At 48.7% G+C, this 27,083-nt stretch overlaps 1 long non-coding RNA gene across 1 annotated transcript in view; it reads left to right on the forward strand.

The window, feature by feature from the left end:
* Positions 1–27,083, forward strand: part of LOC146042200 (uncharacterized) — a 122,028-nt gene that overhangs the window by 11,148 nt on the left and 83,797 nt on the right. The window contains exon 3 of the long non-coding RNA XR_014463783.1: positions 6,829–6,957. This is a non-coding gene — a long non-coding RNA (uncharacterized LOC146042200). The remainder of the gene's footprint in view (positions 1–6,828; positions 6,958–27,083) is intronic.

Here is a 27,083-nt window from a genome sequence, read left to right on the forward strand (position 1 = left end):
TTCTGTGATGTAATTCTTCCAGATTTCCCCTGTACCTTCCTCCCTCTAGTGTCAGTGCATGTCCTCGTGTTCTGCTGCTCCTCTTCCTGTGAAGAATGTCTCCCACCTGTACCTTCCTCCCCCTAGTGTCAGTGCATGTCCTCGTGTTCTGCTGCTCCTCTTCCTGTGACTAATGTCTCCCACCTGCACCTTCCTCCCTCTAGTGTCAGTGCATGTCCTCGTGTTCTGCTGCTCCTCTTCCTGTGAAGAATGTCTCCCACCTGTACCTTCCTCCCCCTAGTGTCAGTGCATGTCCTCGTGTTCTGCTGCTCCTCTTCCTGTGACTAATGTCTCCCACCTGTACCTTCCTCGGCTCCCTCTAGTGTCAGTGCATGTCCTCGTGTTCTGCTCCTCCTCTTCCTGTGAAGAATGTCTCCCACCTGTACCTTCCTCCCCCTAGTGTCAGTGCATGTCCACGTGTTCTGCTGCTCCTCTTCCTGTGAAGAATGTCTCCCACCTGCACCTTGTTATAACCCTGATATATGTGAAAGGTTCTATCATGTCCCCCCTTTCCCTTCTCTGCTTTTAGGGTTATGCACTTGGCGGGGGGTTAGGCTGCTGGATTGGCAGGTTATTTTTTATATCTTTATTATTACACTGCAATTTATATTTCACTGCAATTTATATTTCAGTGTGAAACCCCCCCAAACCTTATTTCATCTGCCCCCCCAGCATTTTATAGGCTGGCCCCTGCCTACATACAGCCATCTATAACCTGCTCCATGGTAGTGCTGTAACTTATTGTGGATGGGTTATTTACAGTATTTGGTCTGTTTGCAATCTCATTATTATCACATTATACCCCAGCCATTACAATATAGATGAAACATTTCTTTGTAAGGAAATCCTTTTATCTATCCCATGCATGATTTAATTGTTCTACTGTCCTAGCCTCTTCCACCTCTAATGGGAACTATTCCACTTGTCCACTACCCCTTCTGTAATGTCATGTTTCCTCAGATTTTCCCTGAACCTCCAACCATTTACCATTTTAGCTGCCCTTGTTTATACTGTCTCTAGTGTAGTTATATCATTCCGGAGATATGGCCTCCAAAACTAGACACCGTATTCTAGATCAGAACTGGGCACCATTGTCCTATACAGTGCTGGATGCAGTATTCTAGATGAGACCAGAACTGGGCACCATTGTCCTATACAGAACTGGGTGCAGTATTCTAGATGAGACCAAAACTGGGCACCATTGTCCTATACAGAACTGGGCGCAGTATTCTAGATGAGACCAGAACTGGGCACCATTGTCCTATACAGAACTGGGCGCAGTATTCTAGATGAGACCAGAACTGGGCACCATTGTCCTATACAGTGCTGGACGCAGTATTCTAGATGAGACCAGAACTGGGTGCAGTATTCTAGATGAGACCAAAACTGGGCACCATTGTCCTATACAGAACTGGGCGCAGTATTCTAGATGAGACCAGAACTGGGCACCATTGTCCTATACAGAACTGGGCACAGTATTCTAGATTAGATCAGAACTGGGCACCATTTGTCCTATACAGATCTGGGCGCAGTGTTCTAGATGAGACCAGAACTGGGCATCATTGTCCTTTACAGAACTGGGCGCAGTGTTCTAGATGAGACCAGTACTGGGCACCATTGTCCTATACAGAACTGGGTGCAGTATTCTAGATGAGATTAGAACTTTGCACCATTGTCCTATACAGAACTGGGCCCATTATTCTAGATGAGATCAGAACTTTGCACCATTGTCCTATACAGAACTGGGCGCAGTATTCTAGATGAGACTAGAACTCTGCACCATTGTCCTATAAAGATCTGGGCGCAGTATTCTAAATGAGACCAGAACTGGGCACCATTGTCCTATAAAGATCTGGGCGCAGTATTCTAGATGAGACCAGAACTGGGCACCATTGTCCTATACCAGGGCTGGGCAAGACCGGCCCTCCAGATGTTAATGAACTACACATCCCAGGATGCTTTGCATTAGTTTTGCTATGTGGCCATGCTGAAACTGATGCAAGGCATGCTGGGATGTGTAGTTCATCAACATCTGGAGGGCCAGTGTTGCCCAGCCCTGTCCTATACAGAACTGTGCGCAGTATTCTAGATGAGACCAGAACTGGGCACCATTGTCCTATACAGAACTGGGCGCAGTATTCTAGATGAGACCAGAACTGGGCACCATTGTCCTATACAATCTGTGCGCAGTATTCTAGATGAGACCAGAACTTTGCACCATTGTCCTATACAGAACTGGGCGCAGTATTCTAGATGAGACCAGAACTGGGCACCATTGTCCTATAAAGATCTGGGCACAGTATTCTAGATTAGACCAGAACTGGGCACCATTGTCCTATACAGAACTTGGTGCAGTATTCTAGATGAGACCAGAACTGGGCACCATTGTCCTATACAGAACTGGGCCCAGTATTCTAGATGAGATCAGAACTTTGCACCATTGTCCTATACAGAACTGGGTGAAGTATTCTAGATGAGACCAGAACTGGGCACCATTGTCCTATACAGAACTGGGCACAGTATTCTAGATGAGACCAGAACTGGGCACCATTCTCCTATACAGAACTGGGTGCAGTATTCTAGATGAGACCAGAACTTGGCACCATTGTTCTATACAGAACTGGGCACAGTATTCTAGATGAGACCAGAACTGGGCACCATTGTCCTATACAGAACTGGGCACAGTATTCTAGATGAGACTATAACTGGGCACCATTGTCCTATACAGAACTGGGTGCAGTATTCTAGATGAGACCAGAACTGGGCACCATTGTCCTTTACAGAACTGGGCGCAGTATTCTAGATCAGACCAGAACTGGGCACCATTGTCCTATACAGAACTGGGTGCAGTATTCTAGATGAGACTAGAACTGGGCACCATTGTCCTATGCAGAACTGGGTGCAGTATTCTAGATGAGGCTAGAACTGGGCACCATTGTCCTATACAGAACTGGGTGCAGTATTCTAGATGAGACTAGAACTGGGCACCACTGTCCTATGCAGAACTGGGTGCAGTATTCTAGATGAGGCTAGAACTGGGCACCATTGTCCTATACAGAACTGCGCCCAGTATTCTAGATGAGATCAGAACTGGGCACCATTGTCCTATACAGAACTGGGTGCAGTATTCTAGGTGAGGCTATAACCGGGCTCCATTATCCTATACAGAACTGGACACAGTGCTCTAGATCAATGGTTCCCCAGCCTGCGGTACTGGTACCACTGGGGGCACTCTGCAAGCCAGCTGGGGGTACTTGAAAATAATATTGGTAATGGCGGAAGAAGAAGACGTCTCCCTATGGCGGAAGGTGTATCCCATTGCCATGGAGACGAACCACATTGCGTCACTTCCGGTTCCGTATGCAGTGTCACCGGGGTCTCTCTGTGCTTTTGCCCAACCAGTGACCTGTACAGTTGCATTATTACTTTCTTTCTGATGCTGATTTCTCAGCCTATGACACCAAGTACCTGACTCCCCTCCCCAGGAAAGGCGTCTGCACGCACCGAGCAGATATATAAGTGTATAGAACCCTGTTTCTGTCTCCTCGGCCCAGCTGCCTTTACCTTTAGTTGCAGTTTATTTTTGGCACAAGCTGCTAACTAAATGGCCTCATCTACACGATCTGCTACTAGGCCTTTAACTGCATTTCCCATACGAGAGTGCACTGTCTTTATCACTAGGTCACTCCATTTGGTAAGTACTCTGACATGTAAGTGGTAATTTCTTAATAGGTTTTGATTCCGCCTGCAGCAATCCACACTAGTTGTTTTAGTGCCTCATTAACATTTGATGTGATGACGAATTCCCTAATTGTTAATAACTGCTGATGCAGAGATTTTTTTTTTAAGCTTAAAACCCACTCATTGCTGTGAGTATCATATGTCAATAGCCTAAAAAGGTCTGGTTCTAATAGGAAAGCATAGGCTATTGTCAGTTCCAGGCATTACCATGGAAAAGGTTGCTATATTTTAGCTCCGTGAATCCAGCGTGATCTTTAAACACCCCGTCAATTATTCATTGATGCAAACAAATGTATCTTGTGCGAATCATAGATGGTAATCTGTGTCACAGGCAAGTACCCCTACACAGAGCCAATCCGGGGAGCAGGCCCTGCGTACCATTATCTAGTCATGTGATGGGCTTCAGAATGGAGGATCATGGGAACATGGCAAGTGGTGTCAGATCGCCTGTCCTTCCCGTGCCACAATAGAGTGATACAGGTGTGTTTTCAACCTAGCAGGGTCACACGTGTGTGTATGACAAGCCGTGACTATCCCTGCACATGCATCAACCTCAGGTGTGGTTCTGCATATGGGGTGTGGGGTATAAGCAGGTGCCCAATGGGCACAGTGCCGCTGTAAAGAAATAATAGACTTGTGTGGACCAATCCTGGCAACGGGGAGGAAATGGCGGTGCCAGAAGTAAGAAAGTTTCCCCCAGTGATCAAATCCGGTAGTCACTGTGAGGATATGCCCAACTGTCACCAGGGCCGGACTGGTAATTGCCATAAGGACCAATTGCCTGATGGGCCGAGCAGCTCTGCCTCCTGATGCTCTGCTTAGCCGTCCCACATGCCGAGAGACAGGGGAGCGCCGCAAGGCCAGGCCCCCAGAGAGACGCCACCATGCCCCCTTATCATGTACAAGGCACTCACAATAATATATTGTGCCACAATTGCAATTTTTTTTTTAACAATGCATCGGCCCGTTTTAAATGATTGTTCCCATGGTAACTTTATTCTTTAGGGTTTTGTTGTTACAAAACACGGTCTGAGGGAGTTGCTAGCCCTGCACCCCTGGCTTCCCTACCCGTAAGTAAATCCCGGATTATTACCTATTTGTTCTATAGTTATATAATGAAGTGTGTTGGAGAGGAATTTGGGCGATACCAGTATTACCAGCTCTGTTCAAACGTCTTTGTGTGCAAAAGAAAGAGAAAATAAATATTGTTTAGTGCATGCTGCCAGAGTGAGTGTCTGCCCCATGTGCCAGTATGTTGGATTGATTCAATAAATGTTTTGCCCTGTTTGCAGTAATATACAGTATAAAGCTTATTATATACAGTATGTTTACCTTTTATATATAATGCACGCTCAAAGACGATCCGTTTCCATTTAGACATAGACGTACAGGGCTGCTGTGTCTGTGCCTCCCCATATGCCCATCTCGCCCTCCCTGCTAATGCATTCTCTAATCCCCAATGGCAGTCACTTGTAAAAGTGAATAAATGGAAATAATTGTCAAAGAATTTTGCCTGCTTGAAATGCACATAATAGGCAAATTCATCAATTATTGAAAATCCCATTAGACCCTGGGGGCAGAACATTACTTTGCAGATCCCCAAATGTTGGGCTGAACCCGCTGATGCGGATCTGTGTTCCTGTTATTTCCTGCTGTGCTGACAGACGAGGGTACGGGGGTGCAGGCGGGTATAGTTAGGGGACCCCCCAGCATCTAACCCTCTTGCTGCCACCCTTGTACACCAGTAGTTTTGCCACATGTGATTTTCAATGATTGTAGAACTGTAAGACGTATTATTGGCGGTGGCGGCTGCAGCCTTTTCTGTCCGGGTTTTGTGTGCAGCAAATGTGAAGCTGCTGCTTTTTGTGACTCTTGTTAAAGAAAATACAGTTGACCTATTTGTATACTTAGTGTGTGACAAGTTTGACAAGTTGCGACTTGCTGGGACTTGTAGTTCTTCAGCACCCCATGCACAAATGGACGGAAAGGATAGGATTGTTCATTCTGCAGCTGGCTTATTTGATCTGTATCATGTGTGAAGGAATGAAAGAAATGACCCTTATCCATCTCCGGAGACCACTGAATCTTAAACAATTGTGAGGATTAAGGAATTGTAGGTTTTCCCCGTCTTGTGTTGTAACCACATTGATCAGTAATGCACATGTAGTAACGCCGACGGGGGACTTCTACAATCCACGGCTTCATCATTCTTGTGGTTTTCATCTTCCATCTCCATTTTTATTATGGAATAATTACTAACCTTACTGGGAATTAATCATTTGCTCCGTAAAGCAAGTAATAGACAGTATTAAAGCTATTTAGAGGAATTACACGAAACAGCTGTTATGTGTAAAATCAAAAGCTTTCTGATGTGGGAGACACCGCACATATTACTGCCACTAATTGGACGTGGAACATTTATATAGTGTTACTTTGATGTATACAATAAATGCATATTCCATTATTATATCTTGTTTTATTTATTTTATGCCCATATACAAATATTACATGTAGCCGAGACAAAGTACAGGTAACATCTAAAAATGCTGATAATGGTCATAAATATCCCAAATATGTCAGGTTATGATTCCACCTGCAGCCAGGAGTACATTACCTGAGCAGTCCCCGCTGTGCACCCCATCCGTTATGGGGGATATCCTCTTCCTCCACCTGCTGCGGATCCCTGGGAGTGAAATTGTGTCCCAGATGGGCTGGGAGTGGATAACGCTGGGGATCTTTTTCCAGTGGGGGAGTGTTATTTCTGAGTAATTTTACAATGGGGGCCAATGGACACAGGAGGGTGTGTGTGTGTGTGTGGGGGGGGGGGGGGGGGGGGGGGGTGGGTGGGTTGGGGGGTGCAAAACACCCCCTAGGTATATTTTGTTGTTAATAAAATATTTAAATATATTATTAAAAATACATGTTGCATTTTATTTTTTTCAATGGTTTGGTGTAAAAATATAAATTAAATAATTTGTCGGTTAAGTGCTCAAAAGTAAGATGTATTTTGGAGTATTATGACGCTGGTATTTAATGTTATTCTTCCAGCGTAATGTCCTATACTGTACCTTGGTCTCCCCCTGCGTTCGTGTATACTACCGGCTCTCAGCTGTGATGTGGCTCATTCCTCTGTCACCTGCATGATGAGACCGGCGCCTATTGCGGCTGGGATCCCAGGTAAGGTCCATCACACTATCACTATATACAGTACACCCAGTAGGACGTATTGGCCGAGCTGGCTACCAGCAGATCTGTATCATAGTTATGTACTGATGTAGGGAACTTTTTGTCTATTGTATTTGTCTTGCTGGCGCTACAGAACCCTTGTGGCACCTACACATATAAAACTAATAATAATAGTTCTCCTATAAGTACTGGTCACTGGGTCCATGCTTTGTGATGGGGGCTTCTCACTAGTAGCTCAGTCCTAGACCTCCGTACTATTAGGTGTGTGGGTGACCTGAGTTATCTATTTCTGCAGTCACTGGTCATTGTTACAGTGTGTCCCTCACTGCGGCTTCAGCCAATGGGATGCTTCCTGGTGTTGCCTCAGCAGGTAAGTCATGTAGGGAATAATATCCGACAGGTGAAAACAGCTCTGTTTGTGCTCTTCTTACAGACAGTACACAGCTTCAGCACCTACATTGTCTCTGTGATTGGTAGAGGTTAATGACAGACCCGACCGTCTACCCTGCACACTAATTATTAATAATAGCAGTTTCCTATATAGCGCAGTACATTCCATTGTGCTTTACAATTGGAAGCAACTGTAATAGAATCAAACTGGATTATAACAGACATAGAAGTGGCAAGGCCCAGCTTACACTAATACCCCGGGATACACCCTATGTGATAGAACTTATGCTAATGTTATTGATGGCTTGTAGTTGAGATTCATATTTCACAGTCCAGCTGGAGCACAGACGTAATCTGCAGCAGGTGCCGTCTACATTCACCTGCTGGGAGAGACTGGAAACCCCATATAAACCTTAATATGGAGGAATGAGTCCTCAGCCGTAGACCTTACTGGGAAGATTCCCGGGAGGCCGACACATCTACCTATAGTGGCCTGTCTCTGTCCTGCCAGATTGCCAAGGCTTCCACACAGATGTAGCGATGTATTAATCCCACCTATATGGTATTGGTGCCGCTCACGTGAGGCCACTTCTAGACATCCAATGCGCCCCACCTATCCCTAACTATGATTACATTATGAAATGACTGCGGCCATCTTACTTTGGATCCATAGGCGTTTTTATAATGGGTGCAGTGTGCGGGACTGGAGATCCTGCTGCGGTTCCTCATGCATACATTTGGAGGATACCTAATATTTGTGGATAACCCACCAATAGCCGAAAATATACAATAGGAAATGGGCCCCTGCAACTTTAATTGATAGACATTTGCCCCGAGTTTTGGACACGCTGTAGCAGCTTGTGAGGTCATCAGAAAGTGGGCGTGGCTTGTGTTGGCGCAGTCTGTGGGTTGGGAAGATTGAGAGGACTCCAATCAGATCCTGGATTATTTTGTCTTTTCTTAGTACTTTAATATGCTGTGGGATGTGTGAAAGTAGTATGTACGTAATAGGGGCGAACATCTTCCCATACATGGAAATCATCAATATATTGAATATTATCAGGTTTGTGGATTTGAACTTAGCAATGAGCAGAGGAAAGCTGCCGTCTGTGTATAATGAAAAAATATTTATCTCATCCTTAATTCATAAAATATTTTCAGAATGTCATCTCCTAATTCTCTCTATAACACATTAACATTTTGATACTGATAATTAGGCCGATTTTATAACCGACATAAAAAGTGGATGTGGACGGTAGCATTTGGAATGTCTGATAAAGTCCTTACGTTTTACGGGTCACACATAGGTGAACGTGCTGAGGATCGCAGCTGAAATTCACACTGACCTGGAATGGTTTTTAAGCCCTGGAATTATTTTCTAGAACACAATTTATAGAGAGACAAAGAAACCAACTATAATCAGCACGAGGCGGTTCCTTCCTGAACCCCGTCCTGATCTCGCAGGAAGGAATGTGCGCGGGCGGGCAGATGTCTGCCGGGGGCTGACGTCACAGGACAGTGGCTGATGGCCTTGTCTTTGTCCTAGCGGCAGGAGATGTCAATTGCAGGTCGGCGACCATGGAATGATTTCTCCTGCTAGCGACTGTTCTCAAACACAAACCCTTGCATGTTACAGAGGGGAATCAGCAGTGGGGGGGGGGGGGGTGACCGCTGCTTAGTGAGTGGTGTTGAATTAGGCCCAATGTGCAGACAGCTCTCCCTTTACAGGGAGGTCCTTGTACAGTATCTCGCTGCCAGTATAACATTGCTTCTTCTGAAGTAACAGCTCTGTGCTGAGCTACTCTGTCAGTACAAATCCAGTCATGTTCCAATCCAGTCCTAGTCTGCTTTCCTCTCCTCTTCACTCCAGTCCTGTTCCAATCCAGTTCCAGTCTGGTTTCCTCTCCTCTTCACTCCAGTCCTGTTCCAATCCAGTTCCAGTTTGGTTTCCTCTCCTCTTCACTCCAGTCCTGCTCGAATCCAGTTCCAGTCTGGTTTCCTCTCCTCTTCACTCCAGTCCTGTTCTACTCCAGTTCCAGTCTGGTTTCCTCTCCTCTTCAGTCCTGTTCCAGTCTGGTTTCCTCTCCTCTTCATTCCAGTCCCGTTCTAATCCAGTTCCAGTCTGGTTTCCTATCCTCTTCACTCCAGTCCTGTTCCAATCCAGTTCCAGTCTGGTTTCCTCTCCTTTTCACTCCAGTCCTGTTCCAATCCAGTTTCAGTCTGGTTTCCTCTCCTCTTCACTCCAGTCCTGTTCCAATTCAGTTCCAGTTTGGTTTCCTCTCCTCTTCACTCCAGTCCTGTTCCAACTCAGTTCCAGTTTGGTTTCCTCTCTTCTTTACTCCAGTCCTGTTCTAATCCAGTTCCAGTTTGGTTTCCTCTCCTCTTCACTCCATCCTGTTCTAATCCAGTTTCAGTCTGGTTTCCTCTCCTCTTCACTCCAGTCCTGTTCCAATCCAGTTCCAGTCTGGTTTCCTCTCCTCTTCATTCCAGTCCTGTTCCAATCCAGTTCCAGTCTGGTTTCCTCTCTTCTTCACTCCAGTCCTGTTCCAATCCAGTTTCAGTCTGGTTTCCTCTCCTCTTCACTCCAGTCCTGTTCCAATCCAGTTCCAGTCAAGTTCCCTTCAGACCAATCCGGTTACTTATCAGATTCCAGTACGATCATCTCTCCAGTTCCCGTTTGGTCACCTCTATAGATCCTGGGCATAATTAAGCATGGATTGCTAATTAGAGAATTTGCAGTGGACTGCGAGCAGAAAGTCGCTGCTCAGACAGATAGAAAAAATCCACCCACGCTAATTGCAAATGCGTCGCTAATTGTTGCGCATTCGCGGATCTATTTGCAATTCCCAGATCTTTGAAGAAACTTTGCCGCCTGAGCAAATGTGAGGAGGTCTGAGGCTTCCTCTAATCTGCAACTGATACGGCTCTTCTGTCCCTGGACACGCCTTCGTGATCACCGAGTTACCCAGCTCCCGCTGCATGCCACAGCTTCATCAGCTGGACCAAGGATTCCTCCAGCCTCTGACACCTTTCCTAGTCAGACCCAAAGCCTACCTCTGACCTGTGCTGCAGAACTACTATATGATTCTAACCCATTGGCTCCTTACAACTCTGAATTATGCATTGCTTTTAAGTTTGCTTAAATTCAATAAAAAATGGAAGAGTGGGGTTGTTCTAAACCATTTGACCGGTAGTTGTGTGCTGGACCCACTTTGGTTCCACACAGAGAGGACATCAGCAGTTTGTGAGATTGTCATGTTGCTACACTGGCAAAGTTATAGTCACATTGCTTCACCATTCAACAACTTAACCTCTTGACCATGTCTGCATGCTTTTATGCATTGTGTTCCTGCCATATGATTGACTGATTTATATACATGCAATTACTGATGCTCTGTATGAGAATATCCCACACTGATTAAGTGCACAAAGTATTCTGTGCAACATATAGGTCATATATACCCGCAACATCCCAGACTGATGATCTTCCATTTCTCTGGATTTTCTAGATAAAAAAAACATTTAAAAAATCTTTGATCTGTTGATTCTTGCATCTCATGTACTCTGTCTGTCTCCCCTTCCTGCTAGATTGTAAGCTCCTCGGAGCAGGGTCCTCTTCCCTCCTGTTGTGAAAGCCCTCTCCTCTTCTCTTCTCTTCACACTCACAGCTCTCCCATACTCAAACACTCAGTGACCATCTTCACCCGCATACTCATCTCCATCATTGGCCACAAGCCTCTAGTAGCATTCATTTTACCTGTAATCTGGTGTTGTTATTTACTTATATATATAGCGTGGCTGTAACTAAGTACAAACAGACAGTGGCACTCAATGGGTTTTTAAAAAAGCGTGTATATTCTCCAATGTTTTGGGGACTAGCCCCTTTGTCAAATAAATAAATATATATATATATATATGGGGTGCAGGAACCGGCACTCGCAGGTATAGTCTAAACGACTGCTTCAGTTGCCCTCTGTCCCTGCTCACAGGGATGAATAGTGAAGGTCTCAATTGCGGCACTCTGAAGACTTGTAGTAATAAAGCAAAAATAATGCAGACAACTCCTAGGAGTGTTATCAATTGCGGCACTCTGAAGACTTGTAGTAATAAAGCAAAAATAATGCAGACAACTCCTAGGAGTGTTATCAATTGCGGCACTCTGAAGACTTGTAGTAATAAAGCAAAAATAATGCAGACAACTCCTAGGAGTGTTATCAATTGCGGCACTCTGAAGACTTGTAGTAATAAAGCAAAAATAATGCAGACAACTCCTAGGAGTGTTATCAATTGCGGCACTCTGAAGACTTGTAGTAATAAAGCAAAAATAATGCAGACAACTCCTAGGAGTTGTCTGCATTATTTTTGCTTTATTACTACAAGTCTTCAGAGTGCCGCGATTGAGACCTTCACTATATATATATATATATATATATATATATATATATATATATACAGCAACAATTCCGATTCCAGCATTATAAATACACAGCGGAAGGAGAAATCTCCTGGATCACCTGCATAGACCACGTGAGAACGTAGCAGATTGTGGGGCGTCACCCATGGAAATCCACAATATACATTCATGGGATATGTTAAGTCGACATTCAGAATGTTGACAGCATAATGTTGACATATTGATATATTAAAATGTTGACATTCCACATACTGTAAAGCATAACCCTAGCTCTTGGGAGTAAATTTACTACGCATACTCAGTCTGTAAGCCTACCTCTGACCGGCAGCCATACATTGTGCCCGCATACTCAGTCTGTAAGCCTACCTCTGACTGGCAGCGATACATTGTGCCCGCATACTCAGTCTGTGAGCCTACCTCTGACTGGCAGCCATACATTGTGCCCGCATACTCAGTCTGTGAGCCTACCTCTTACTGGCGGCCATACATTGTGCCCGCATACTCAGTCTGTGAGCCTACCTCTGACTGGCAGCCATACATTGTGCCCGCATACTCAGTCTGTAAGCCTACCTCTGACTGGCAGCCATACATTGTGCCCGCATACTCAGTCTGTGAGCCTACCTCTGACCGGCAGCCATTCATTGTGCCCGCATACTCAGTCTGTGAGCCTACCTCTGACTGGCAGCCATACATTGTGCCCGCATACTCAGTCTGTGAGCCTACCTCTTACTGGCGGCCATACATTGTGCCCGCATACTCAGTCTGTAAGCCTACCTCTGACTGGCAGCCATACATTGTGCCCGCATACTCAGTCTGTGAGCCTACCTCTGACTGGCAGCCATACATTGTGCCCGCATACTCAGTCTGTGAGCCTACCTCTGACTGGCAGCCATACTATGTGCCCGCATACTCAGTCTGTGAGCCTACCTCTGACCGGCAGCCATACATTGTGCCCGCATACTCAGTCTGTGAGCCTACCTCTGACTGGCAGCCATACATTGTGCCCGCATACTCAGTCTGTGAGCCTACCTCTTACTGGCGGCCATACATTGTGCCCGCATACTCAGTCTGTGAGCCTACCTCTGACTGGCAGCCATACATTGTGCCCGCATACTCAGTCTGTAAGCCTACCTCTGACTGGCAGCCATACATTGTGCCCGCATACTCAGTCTGTGAGCCTACCTCTGACCGGCAGCCATTCATTGTGCCCGCATACTCAGTCTGTGAGCCTACCTCTGACTGGCAGCCATACATTGTGCCCGCATACTCAGTCTGTGAGCCTACCTCTTACTGGCGGCCATACATTGTGCCCGCATACTCAGTCTGTAAGCCTACCTCTGACTGGCAGCCATACATTGTGCCCGCATACTCAGTCTGTGAGCCTACCTCTGACTGGCAGCCATACATTGTGCCCGCATACTCAGTCTGTAAGCCTACCTCTGACTGGCAGCCATACATTGTGCCCGCATACTCAGTCTGTGAGCCTACCTCTGACCGGCAGCCATACATTGTGCCCGCATACTCAGTCTGTGAGCCTACCTCTGACTGGCAGCCATACATTGTGCCCGCATACTCAGTCTGTGAGCCTACCTCTGACTGGCAGCCATACATTGTGCCCGCATACTCAGTCTGTGAGCCTACCTCTGACTGGCAGCCATACATTGTGCCCGCATACTCAGTCTGTGAGCCTACCTCTGACTGGCGGCCATACATTGTGCCCGCATACTCAGTCTGTGAGCCTACCTCTGACTGGCAGCCATACATTGTGCCCGCATACTCAGTCTGTGAGCCTACCTCTGACTGGTGGCCATAGTGCCCGCATACTCAGTCTGTGAGCCTACCTCTGACTGGCGGCCATACATTGTGCCCGCATACTCAGTCTGTGAGCCTACCTCTGACTGGCAGCCATACATTGTGCCCGCATACTCAGTCTGTGAGCTTACCTCTGACTGGCAGCCATACATTGTGCCCGCATACTCAGTCTGTGAGCCTACCTCTGACTGGCAGCCATACATTGTGCCCGCATACTCAGTCTGTGAGCCTACCTCTGACTGGTGGCCATACATTGCGCCCGCATACTCAGTCTGTGAGCCTACCTCTGACTGGCAGCCATACATTGTGCCCGCATACTCAGTCTGTGAGCCTACCTCTGACTGGCAGCCATACATTGTGCCCGCATACTCAGTCTGTGAGCCTACCTCTGACTGGCAGCCATACATTGTGCCCGCATACTCAGTCTGTAAGCCTACCTCTGACTGGCAGCCATACATTGTGCCCGCATACTCAGTCTGTAAGCCTACCTCTGACTGGCAGCCATACATTGTGCCCGCATACTCAGGCTGTGAGCCTACCTCTGACTGGCAGCCATACATTGTGCCCGCATACTCAGTCTGTGAGCCTACCTCTGACTGGCGGCCATACATTGTGCCCGCGTACTCAGGCTGTGAGCCTACCTCTGACTGGCAGCCATACATTGTGCCCGCATACTCAGGCTGTGAGCCTACCTCTGACTGGTGGCCATACATTGCGCCCGCATACTCAGTCTGTGAGCCTACCTCTTACTGGCAGCCATACATTGTGCCCGCATACTCAGTCTGTGAGCCTACCTCTGACTGGCAGCCATACATTGTGCCCGCATACTCAGGCTGTGAGCCTACCTCTGACTGGCAGCCATACATTGTGCCCGCATACTCAGTCTGTGAGCCTACCTCTGACTGGTGGCCATACATTGCGCCCGCATACTCAGTCTGTGAGCCTACCTCTGACTGGCGGCTATACATTGTGCCCGCATACTCAGTCTGTGAGCCTACCTCTGACTGGTGGCCATACATTGCGCCCGCATACTCAGTCTGTGAGCCTACCTCTGACCGGCAGCCATACATTGTGCCCGCATACTCAGTCTGTGAGCCTACCTCTGACTGGCAGCCATACATTGTGCCCGCATACTCAGTCTGTGAGCCTACCTCTGACCGGCAGCCATACATTGTGCCCGCATACTCAGTCTGTGAGCTTACCTCTGACTGGCGGCCATACATTGTGCCCGCATACTCAGTCTGTGAGCCTACCTCTGACTGGCGGCCATACATTGTGCCCGCATACTCAGTCTGTGAGCTTACCTCTGACTGGCAGCCATACATTGTGCCCGCATACTCAGTCTGTGAGCCTACCTCTGACTGGCAGCCATACATTGTGCCCGCATACTCAGTCTGTGATCCTACCTCTGACTGGCAGCCATACATTGTGCCCGCGTACTCGGTCTGTGAGCCTACCTCTGACTGGCGGCCATACATTGTGCCCGCGTACTCAGTCTGTGAGTCTACCTCTGACTGGCGGCCATACATTGTGCCCGCGTACTCAGTCTGTGAGCCTACTTCTGACTGGCAGCCATACATTGTGCCCGCGTACTCAGTCTGTGAGCCTACCTCTGACTGGCGGCTATACATTGTGCCCGCATACTCAGTCTGTGAGCCTACCTCTGACTGGCGGCCATACATTGCGCCCGCATACTCAGTTTGTGAGCCTACCTCTGACTGGCGGCCATACATTGTGTCCGCATACTCAGTCTGTGAGCCTACCTCTGACTGGCGGCCATACATTGTGCCCGCATACTCAGTCTGTGAGCCTACCTCTTACTGGCAGCCATACATTGTGCCAACATACTCAATCTGTGAGCCTACCTCTGACTGGCGGCCATACATTGTGCCCGCGTACTCAGTCTGTGAGCCTACCTCTGACTGGCGGCTATAAATTGTGCCCGCATACTCAGTCTGTGAGCCTACCTCTGACTGGCAGCCATACATTGTGTTCGTATACTCAGTCTGTGAGCCTACCTCTGACTGGCGGCCATACATTGTGCCCGCATACTCAGTCTGTGAGCTTACCTCTTACTGGCAGCCATACATTGTGCCCGCATACTCAATCTGTGAGCCTACCTCTGACTGGCGGCCATACATTGTGCCCGCATACTCAGTCTGTGAGCCTACCTCTTACTGGCAGCCATACATTGTGCCCGCATACTCAGTCTGTGAGCCTACCTCTGACCGGCAGCCATACATTGTGCCCGCATACTCAGTCTGTGAGCCTACCTCTGACTGGCAGCCATACATTGTGCCCGCATACTCAGTCTGTGAGCCTACCTCTGACTGGCAGCCATACATTGTGCCCGCATACTCAGTCTGTGAGCCTACCTCTGACTGGCAGCCATACATTGTGCCCGCATACTCAGTCTGTGAGCCTACCTCTGACTGGCAGCCATACATTGTGCCCGCATACTCAGTCTGTGAGCCTACCTCTGACTGGCAGCCATACATTGTGCCCGCATACTCAGTCTGTGAGCCTACCTCTGACTGGCAGCCATACATTGTGCCCGCATACTCAGTCTGTGAGCCTACCTCTGACCGGCAGCCATACATTGTGCCCGCATACTCAGTCTGTGAGCCTACCTCTGACTGGCAGCCATACATTGTGCCCGCATACTCAGTCTGTGAGCCTACCTCTGACTGGCGGCCATACATTGTGCCCGCATACTCAGTTTGTGAGCCTACCTCTGACTGGCGGCCATACATTGTGCCCGCATACTCAGTCTGTGAGCTTACCTCTGACTGGTGGCCATACATTGTGCCCGCATACTCAGTCTGTGAGCTTACCTCTGACTGGCAGCCATACATTGTGCCCGCGTACTCAGTCTGTGATCCTACCTCTGACTGACAGCCATACATTGTGCCCGCGTACTCAGTCTGTGAGCCTACCTCTGACTGGCGGCCATACATTGTGCCCGCGTACTCAGTCTGTGAGCCTACCTCTGACTGGCAGCCATACATTGTGCCTGCATACTCAGTCTGTGAGCCTACCTCTGACTGGCGGCCATACATTGTGCCCGCATACTCAGTCTGTGAGCCTACCTCTGACTGGCAGCCATACATTGTGCCCGCATACTCAGTCTGTGAGCCTACCTCTGACTGGTGGCCATACATTGTGCCCGCATACTCAGTCTGTGAGCCTACCTCTGACTGGCGGCTATACATTGTGCCCGCATACTCAGTCTGTAAGCCTACCTCTGACTGGTGGCCATACATTGTGCCCGCATACTCAGTCTGTGAGCCTAACTCTTACTGGCAGCCATACATTGTGCCCGCGTACTCAGTCTGTGAGCCTACCTCTGACTGGCGGCTATAAATTGTGCCCGCATACTCAGTCTGTGAGCCTACCTCTTACTGGCAGCCATACATTGTGCCCGCATACTCAATCTGTGAGCCTACCTCTGACTGGCGGCCATACATTGTGCCCGCATACTCAGTCTGTGAGCCTACCTCTGACTGGCAGCCATACATTGTGCCTGCATACTCAGTCTGTGAGCCTACCTCTGACCGGCAGCCATACATTGTGCCTGCATACTCAGTCTGTGAGCCTACCTCTGACTGGCGGCCATACATTGTACCCGCATACTCAGTCTGTGAGCTTACCTCTGACTGGCGGCCATACATTGTACCCGCATACTCAGTCTGTGAGCTTACCTCTGACTGGCAGCCATATATTGTGCCCGCGTACTCAGTCTGTGATCCTACCTCTGACTGGCAGCCATACATTGTGCCCGCGTACTCAGTCTGTGAGCCTACCTCTGACTGGCGGCCATACATTGTGCCCGCGTACTCAGTCTGTGAGCCTACCTCTGACTGGCAGCCATACATTGTGCCCGCATACTCAGTCTGTGAGCCTTCCTCTGACTGGCGGCCATACATTGCGCCCGCATACTCAGTTTGTGAGCCTACCTCTGACTGGCGGCCATACATTGTGCCCGCATACTCAGTCTGTGAGCTTACCTCTGACTGGTGGCCATACATTGTGCCCGCATACTCAGTCTGTGAGCCTACCTCTGACTGGCAGCCATACATTGTGCCCGCATACTCAGTCTGTGAGCTTACCTCTGACTGGCAGCCATACATTGTGCCCGCATACTCAGTCTGTGATCCTACCTCTTACTGGCAGCCATACATTGTGCCTGCGTACTCAGTCTGTGATCCTACCTCTTACTGGCAGCCATACATTGTGCCCGCATACTCAGTCTGTGATCCTACCTCTGACTGGCAGCTATACATTGTGCCCGCGTACTCGGTCTGTGATCCTACCTCTTACTGGCAGCCATACATTGTGCCCGCGTACTCGGTCTGTGATCCTACCTCTGACTGGCAGCCATACATTGTGCCCGCGTACTCAGTCTGTGAGCCTACCTCTGACTGGCAGCCATACATTGTGCCCGCATACTCAGTCTGTGAGCCTACCTCTGACTGGCAGCCATACATTGTGCCCGCGTACTCAGTCTGTGAGCCTACCTCTTACTGGCAGCCATACATTGTGCCCGCGTACTCAGTCTGTGAGCCTACCTCTGACTGGCAGCCATACATTGTGCCCGCATACTCAGTCTGTGAGCCTACCTCTGACTGGCAGCCATACATTGTGCCCGCATACTCAGTCTGTGAGCCTACCTCTGACTGGCAGCCATACATTGTGCCCGCATACTCAGTCTGTGAGCCTACCTCTGACTGGCAGCCATACATTGTGCCCGCATACTCAGTCTGTGAGCCTACCTCTGACTGGCGGCTATAAATTGTGGCGCAGAGGAATCCTTGATGCTTATATGTTACCGGCTTCTCCTTAATTGAAATGGAGATGTTCTCACGTGGGAGCAGGTACCCGGATCAAGAGAAGTTCAATGAAAAAAATGAATAATAAACCGATTAAAAAATTATTTTCATAATGTGTGTGTGTCACTTAATATAAACCAATAAGGTGATAGATGTTAAGTTCCACTGGCGTACCAAGACTCACGTTGTTATACGGAATTCTCCCTCTTGTAAAGGTATCTTTGGCACGTCCTGGGGGAACTTCTATATTTTGCGATGAGAAATCCTTTTTCTCCGCTGTGTGGTGTTCAATAATTTTCACTTGTGCTCAAAAGGAAGAGAATATAAGAGGTGTCTGAGCTTTTCCGTGTATTCAAAAATTTATATTTCAGTGATATAGGCAAGTGGGGAGGCTGGTAAAGGATGGTGGACCTATAACAGCGTACCTCACTTACGTGATTAGAGAGGAGGGAAACACATGTAAAGGTTTCTTCTAATAGAGAAAGAGGGCGTACCCCTACTCACGATGTGTTGGGATGTTTTCAAACCTACAAAGGTTTCTTTACACGGGTTTCTCCCCAGGTGCAGGTCATTAAGTGGTTATTTCTATGCTTCAAAATGGAAAAAATCTTTCTCCGTCTGTGAGCCTACCTCTGACTGGCAGCCATACATTGTGCCCGCATACTCAGTCTGTGAGCCTACCTCTGACCGGCAGCCATACATTGTGCCCGCATACTCAGTCTGTGAGCCTACCTCTGACTGGCAGCCATACATTGTGCTCGCATACTCAGTCTGTGAGCCTACCTCTGACCGGCAGCCATACATTGTGCCCGCATACTCAGTCTGTGAGCCTACCTCTGACTGGCAGCCATACATTGTGCCCGCATACTCAGTCTGTGAGCCTACCTCTGACTGGCAGCCATACATTGTGCCCGCATACTCAGTCTGTGAGCCTACCTCTGACTGGCAGCCATACATTGTGCCCGCGTGAGCTGTGAGCCTGTGTGTCAAATGGCAGCCATACATTGTGCACACATATAGGTCTGTATTCAATGCTCTTTTGCGAACTGTGACGGTGAGCAGTGCTGATTGCTCATCATCACAGCTCGTGGGTCAGTATTCAACTGACCCCCCTGCACCCGCCGTTTCCACCACGCTGGGTTTTTACAGTGATACATACATTATGCCCACATACTCTGAGCTGTGAGCATGTGTGTCAGTTGGCAGCCATACATTGTGCCAACATACTCAGAGCTGTGAGTCAACCCATCCTTCTTAGTGCCTGACCATAACCCTCATTCCTCACAGCCTAATTCTAGTCTACACCCCTCTGCCTAAGCCTATCTCGCCTGCACCCCCCTGTCATACTTCAAATTGGGATTCTGGCAGTCAGGTTAATAAATCCAGCATTAAGAGCAATGTCGGGAAATCTGGCGCTGGGACTGCTCGCATCCCGAATGGCGGTATGTTAGCTCCACCCATGTCCATAACTTATAACCTGTACTGGACTGTTGCACCTACGCCCATACACAGTAAATAGCCAACACGCCAATTGCACGTATGATCGTTAGGGGCACTGCATCAGGTCTCGTCTCTGCTGAGCGTGTATTGTATAATTGACTTGTTCAGCACACGGACACATTAGATTGTCTGCCAGCCACTCAAAGTGAATTAGCGCAGATCTGTGACTGCAGCGTTCTCCGAGCCTCTTTGATTAGTAGAAATTTTTCAAATTTGCTTCCTCTTTACTGGCAAATTTATTCATATCCAGAAAAGAGTTTTGCGCTTTAGAAAACATTGCCTCTTTCAGTGAAGGTTAAAAATAATACCTGTAAGATTATAATGAGCTTATACATATTTGATGAAGCTCATCGCACATATGCATGAAGTTAGTGGCGACATGTTCACTGTGTAATTATCTCTACTATGTTAATGAGCCTATTTAAGAACATCATGGGAATATTTACCTTCCCAGTCAAAACTCGGACTTCAACTGTTCATCACAGTCTTGTATTACAAGAAGAGATCAAGATTTGTTTCTGCTTGGATAATGTCTCATTGATGTGAGGCAGGAATATGTGTCCTTGGCGTTTCCGGTTACACCACACATGCCCGGCAGTGCCCGGTGCCCGCCCTGGTGTTCGGCTCTTATGACCATTATACGCCGCCCCCCCATATTTATTGAGGCTCATTCACTGCTGTGTATATTTCTGTAGTGTAAGATGTTGGTGCTGTAATAATAACGGCGTAATCAGTGTGAAGCTTTGTTCTCTGCCACAGCCTGCAAAAGGCCTTAGATGCACCCTGCTCCTGGTATGGCATGGTGCGGGGGATGCCTGGGAGTGGATGGTCACAGACAGGATATCCCCTGTGTTTCCTGTATGCCACACCCCCCCCCCCCCCCCCCCAGAAAATGCAGCTTTGCGTTGTGCACATGTATGCCCATACCACCCCAATCTTCACAGGACTGGTTCCTAGCCACAGGGTGCACTGGGCTATTCAGGCCTCCTCCCAGGTGGATGTATTATATTAGAGGGACAATGTGTAGGTCGACAGGTACAAGGTTGACTCTGGAAAAAATTGATACAAGGAAAAGGTCGACACTGAAAAGGTGGGCATTAGTTTTTCACCTATATTTAGTGTCAATGTTAATTCCTGAGCACCTGGACCCCCGATTAGTGTTGGCTCGACGGCCTTCAGGCAACGAGCAGCGTCCACGCAGATGGTAAAGTAGGAGAAAGTTCACAAATCCTGACCTTTCATGTGTTGATCAGAGCCATGTCGACATTCTGACATAGTTAACCATATGTATGTCAATGTCTGGTGTTGGCCTAGACATTGGGGGTTATTCTGATTGACTTGTGAGTCCACCAAACCCCGCCCCCCATGTCCCCCCCCCTCTTCGCAGTGCGGATACTCCTGCATTTAACATAAACATCCATTCCCAGGCTCTGGGGACCCACCCCCATCATTTAATGTTGGCCGACCATCGAATGGTGTTGAAGGGCCACACATATGTATGGTTGCTCTTAGCAACCTTACATATGCATGTCCGCTCGGGAGGGGAGTGGACGGGCAGCTGACATCTGGTGATGTCCCCACCTGTCCGTCATGCCCTCATCCCTTGAGAATTCCTAGCGTTCCATGTCTGTTCCCATGAGAACGCTGGGTATGGTAATGAGGCTGCCCGGCACCTACACCCTTCTCTGCCCCCCACCTGCTGTGTAGGGTGCATGCACCCGGCGAACATTATGTTCGCCTTGGGTGGGGTTTGCCATGGGTGCATGCATGCGCAGAAATGGGCTGGGATCTATACCCCAATCTCCATCTGGGTATAGAGATGGGGATCCGTTCCCCCCTCTTCCGTAGGTGTAGCTATTGCCAGCTGAGAATTCCTCATTCATGAGAGTACCACTGTTCCTTTCACAAAGAACACTATACAACCCTCTGTGAGTCTGTGCTGCACTCACTTATGTCGTATGATTCCCCTGCGGAAGACATGGAATCCTCCTAAAGATACAGGTTAGGCAGATGAAGGATATTAGTAAGAAGAGTGTGGCTGAGCCTCAGTGTGTCGCCCCCTGTCCCAGGCACCTTGGCACATCGCCCCCTGTCCCCGGCACCCCGATGTATGCGGCTCCTGTAAGCGCTGCCTGTTCCCATCTCTCCCCTTCTCTGCTTTTACATTTTAGAATAAAAATGAGTGCTGATGTTTATGCCGGTGTAATACATTATGTATTATTTTGTTCTAAGCAATGCCTTTCACATCCTGACAGTAACAATAAAACCGTGAGGATGGGATTCCTAATACAGACTGACTAATGTTTCCACCGCTAGACCTCCTTTTTGTGCGCTCTAAGCACTTTTCACAAGGCTCCTTTTATATTCCTAATAAAATTATAGCAAAATACATCGATTTACTGGAAAAGGTTCCCCCCCCCCCCTTCTTCCTTCTTGCCGATCGCATTTTTAAAAACGCTGATGAATATTATAAATCAAACGGGTTTTAAATGCTATTTGACTTCTAACCTGGACTTGGCTGGGTCTCGTGCGCACGGACCGCCCGGTCACTGGCTGCTTTCTAGCAGATGCTTCCGATACCAAAGACATAGGCAGAGGAGACGCTGAGCTTGGAGAAAAGTCCTGATAATGGCAGAAAGAGGAGAAGACGACTCAGAATTAGTTACACCTACCTATTAGATAATTATCATTTTCAAACCTAATTCAGCATGGATGCAAATGTGGGTAGGTCTGAGTCGTTCTGTGACAGACACTGAGGGTGACATTTAATAGGCTGCGAAAATGTGATTTTTTTGCGATTTTTTTTCACCAAAAACGTCCGAGTTTGCGCATTTCCCCGAATTCGCATATTTAATGAGATGCGAAAAACGGCAAAAAACGCATTTTTTGCAGTGAAATCGCACATTCTGAAAGTGCGATTTTTTTGTTGAGCCAGAACTCGCATCCAGATGTTTTCCCATTGAATATATACAATTTGAATATTTAATGAAATTCAAAATTGGGAAAATGTGTCCAAAATTCGACCAGGTTCTGTCAGGTGAATTAGCCAAAACCCTGCACAGATCATTGAGATCTGTGCAGGGTCCTGTGTAAAAAAATTTGTAAAAGTGTTTTTTTTTTTTTTTTTTAAATGGTGTGGGGTCCCCCCTCCTGAGCATAACCAGCCCCGGGCTCATTGAGCCAGGCCTGGTTCCAAAAATACAGGGGACAAAAAGCGTAGTGGTCCCCCGTATTTATTAAATCAGCCCCAGACTCTTGGAGCGGTCCTGGTTCCAAATATATGTGGGACAAAAAATCTGGGGGTCCCCCGTATTTTAAAACCAGCACCGGGCTCCAACAGCCCGCGGTGTCATACCACAGCCGGGGGACACTTTTTATATAAGGTCCCCAGGCCGAAACATGAGCACCGTGGCTGGTCAGCCTTGGACAGGGTACCTGGAGGTGTGACCCCTTTTCACCCATCCAGGGCTGAAGCCCGGTGCTGTCACCGGCATCCGTGGCCAGTGGACGCCGGCCTGATAGGGTTAATTTACACATTCCTAACATTGCTTTATGCAGTAGCACTGCAAGTGCCAACAGACCTCCCCTGCATGCTGGGACTTGGAGAACCACAAGCGCTACAGAGGCTAAGCGTGATTGGCCCTGATTGGCTGAGCTATGCGTCTCCATGGAGACGCATAAGCTCAAGACGCTATCAGCCTCTGTAGCGCTGGCACAGCGCTATAGAAGGTGTAAGCTGCGCTGGAGAAAGCCGGCTCATCCCGCTGTCAGTGCGGGGTGAGCCGGCTATGCAGGAGACAGACCAGCGCTGGATCCTGGGTTGGTAAGTATATTGGTGTAAAAGTGACTTGTGTGCATGTGTGCGAAATAAAGTTATACTTCTCTGTGAGTGTGTCTTTTCTTTTAACATTCTTTTTACAGGTGGACTACAAGTCCCAGTGGGCCCATTAATGCCGCGCATGCTGGGACTTGTGGTTCTCCAAGTCCCAGCCTGCGGGGGAGGTCTGCTGGCACTTCTAGTTCTCCTGTATAAAGAAATGTTAGGTATGTCAGATTTAACTCTATCAGGCTGGCGTCCACTGGCCACGGACGCCGGTGACAGCCCCTGGCTTCAGCCCTGGACGGGTGAAGCCTGGGGGGGGGTCCCCACTTCTCCAGGTACCCTGTCCAAGGCTGACTAGCCACGGTGCTCATGTTTCGGCCGGGGGACCTTATATAAAAAGTGTCCTCCGGCTGTGGCATGACACCGCGGGCTGTTGGAGCCCGGTGCTGGTTTCAAAATACGGGAGACCTCCAGATTTTTTGTCCCCCGTATTTTTGGAACCAGGACCAGTCCAAGAGTCCGGGGCTGGTTTCAGAAATACGGGGGACCCCTATGCTTTTTGTCCCCCATATATTTCGAACCAGGTCCGGCTCAATGAGCCCGGGGCTGGTTATGCTCAGGAGGGGGGGACCTCACGCCATTTTTTTTGCCTAAAATTCGCCCATTATCGCACTTTATCACATTTTCACTAACGTCCTTGATGGGATACTGGGAATGGTCTTAAGACATTGGGGTATTAGAGGGTATCCGCAGGAGACAGGCACATCTATAACTTTGAAGCTGGGTGTACTGGCTCCTCCCCTCTGATTCCCCACCCAGGAACCAGTTTAGAAAAATGTGCCCTCAGGAGAGGATGCACACTGCTGGAGCTCCAGAGAGTTTGTCTTCAGTTTATTTTCTTTTGTTATTTTGGGGTTACTGTGTTGGACTTCACAGTATCCCTGCTTCGTGGGAGTCAGTTGAGAAGGGTTCAGCTGCAGGCCTCTTAAGGTACCGAGCTGTCCCTGCTGCAGGACCACTGTCCTGAGAGGGTGTTTGTACTCACGGGCATTGCGCTGCAGTGATACTCACCCCCAGCATGCCGCACACTCCTGACACAGTCCGAAGACGTCTGTGGTGAGTAGAAACCGGGGTCCCCACAGTGGGGTACCCCGGCTCATTGTGCGGCAAGATGGCGGCGGCGGCAGACGCGGTACCCTGCACAGGGGCTGCGCAGACCCCCTGTCACAAACTGGCTGCGGGTGACAGTCCCTGGGCTACCAGGGCAGATCCCACAATAAAACGCTGTTCAGTGTAAGGGCGCCATTAACTGACAGCCAGCGCCAGTATAAAGATCAGTGAAGCCCCTGCGCCATCACAGGGGGGCGGGGCTTCAGCGGAGCGAGGCCAGAGCTCTGAGCGCGCATACACTACTTCCTGCTTCTCCCTGGGCGCCATTACTGCCTCCAGATCACTCCTCAGCGGTGAGGTGTTGGACAGAGGAAATCTGCAGAAAACAGCAAGTGTATTATAGCGCTAAAATCGCTTAATTGATCACTAACTGTACTGTGTTTGTGCGTTGTACCAACTCCTAAATAGGAGTTCAGGTTGTACAGGGTGTGCTGGTCTCCTCAGTGTAATCTGAGCGCTCCCCCACGTGCTTGTTAAGCTACACACTTCCAGTGATAGAGCTCACACATATATAGCTGCTATACACTGCACATTGATTTTATATATCTTTATTTCATTGTGATTGTGGTGTGTTTGTGGATAAAAGGTTACTCTTTCCTTCAACATGGTGAGGAAGTTAACCTGTCTCATTTGCAGCAGCAAGTTTGTGCCTAAGTCCACCTCACAGATTACCTGTGAGGAATGTATGACCACTCAGACAGGGGTTTCACCCCAGATCAGTGGTACTCCCCAATCAGACTCACAAGAGCCTGAGTGGGCTGCAGGCATTAAAACCATGCTGCAGGCAGTGTCAACGCAATTGGCTGCAAATACAATGCAGACCAAACAGGTGCAGCAGGACTTAACAGTTCTGGCCGCACGGGTGGATAATATGAACACCACCACGGGCCAGTCACGGAAGCGTGCTGCGGCCGCCATGTTGCCTGATTCAGATGATGATCTGCAGGCGGGTGACGACATGGATGATAACGTGGATGACGGGGCTCTGATCCCTGATTCACAGTCATCTCTTAGGGGCCCGGAACCTCTTATTATAGCAATAAGAGAAGTTTTAGACCTTCCCTTAGCAGACATGCAGGAAGGTGACCCGTTTTTCGGGTCCCAAAGGAAACAGCAAATTGTTTATCCTGAACAAGTTGACCTGGATGAGACGTTTAAGGAGGCTTGGAAACAACCTGAAAAGCGTTTCCAACTATCTAAAAGGTTTAAGTCCAACTTTCCCTTTGATCCCACCACTAGAGAGGTGTGGGAAGAGCCTCCGGTTGTGGATGCATCAGTGTCCAGACTGTCCAAGAAGGTGGTTCTCCCTGTCCCAGGGGCTGCAACACTGAAGGATAGTACAGACAAGAAACTGGATACTACCCTTAAGTCCATGTACACTGCGAGTGGGGCGTCTCAGAGACCTGTCCTCGCCAGTTGTTGGATGGCAAAGTCCATTTATACATGGGCTTCTCAGATCCAGGAAGGCATGCTGGCTGATATGTCACTGGCGCAAGTTGGAGAGAGACTTCGCCATATCCAGGACACTGCAAAGATCCTGTGTGACACTCAAAAGGAGCTTGGAGCTATAAATGCTCGCTCCTCCGCAATGGCAGTTTCGGGCCGCAGGGCCCTCTGGTTAAGACAGTGGGTAGCTGATCCAGAGTCAAAGCGTAGTGTGGAAAGTTTGCCTTTTAAGGGAGAAAAGTTGTTTGGTAGCGAACTTGACGACCTTATATCCAAGGCTACAGCCGGCAAGTCGACTTTTCTGCCGACAGCTTCCACTCACATTAAACGTCCCTTTCAGGGGCATTCGTCCCAGTCCTTTCAGGCGTCTCAGTCCTTTCGGCCTTCCAGGCCCAGGCAGAGGGCGAGAGGCTCCAGCTCGGCCGCCAGAGGGGGCCGTGGTAGGTTCAGAAAGCCCGCCAGCACAGGATCTCAGGATCGTGCCGCTAATGCCACCGCCTCTAAGCCTGCAGCATGACTCGGGTTCCGACCCTGGAGTCACTTGCGAGGTGGGGGGTCGCCTGTCAGCTTTCAGCCACGTGTGGTCAGTCTCTCACCTGGATTCCTGGGTGAGAGATCTTATTACCAACGGCTACAGGCTGGAATTCGAAATACCTCCTCCTCACAGGTTCTTCAAATCAGGTCTCCCGGCCCTACAGGCAGACCGGGTGAACCTGCAACAGGCAATACAACG

This window comes from Crinia signifera, chromosome 19, assembly GCF_055691185.1.
Source record: "Crinia signifera chromosome 19, ASM5569118v1, whole genome shotgun sequence".
In the NCBI taxonomy this organism is placed as follows: Eukaryota; Metazoa; Chordata; class Amphibia; order Anura; family Myobatrachidae; genus Crinia; species Crinia signifera.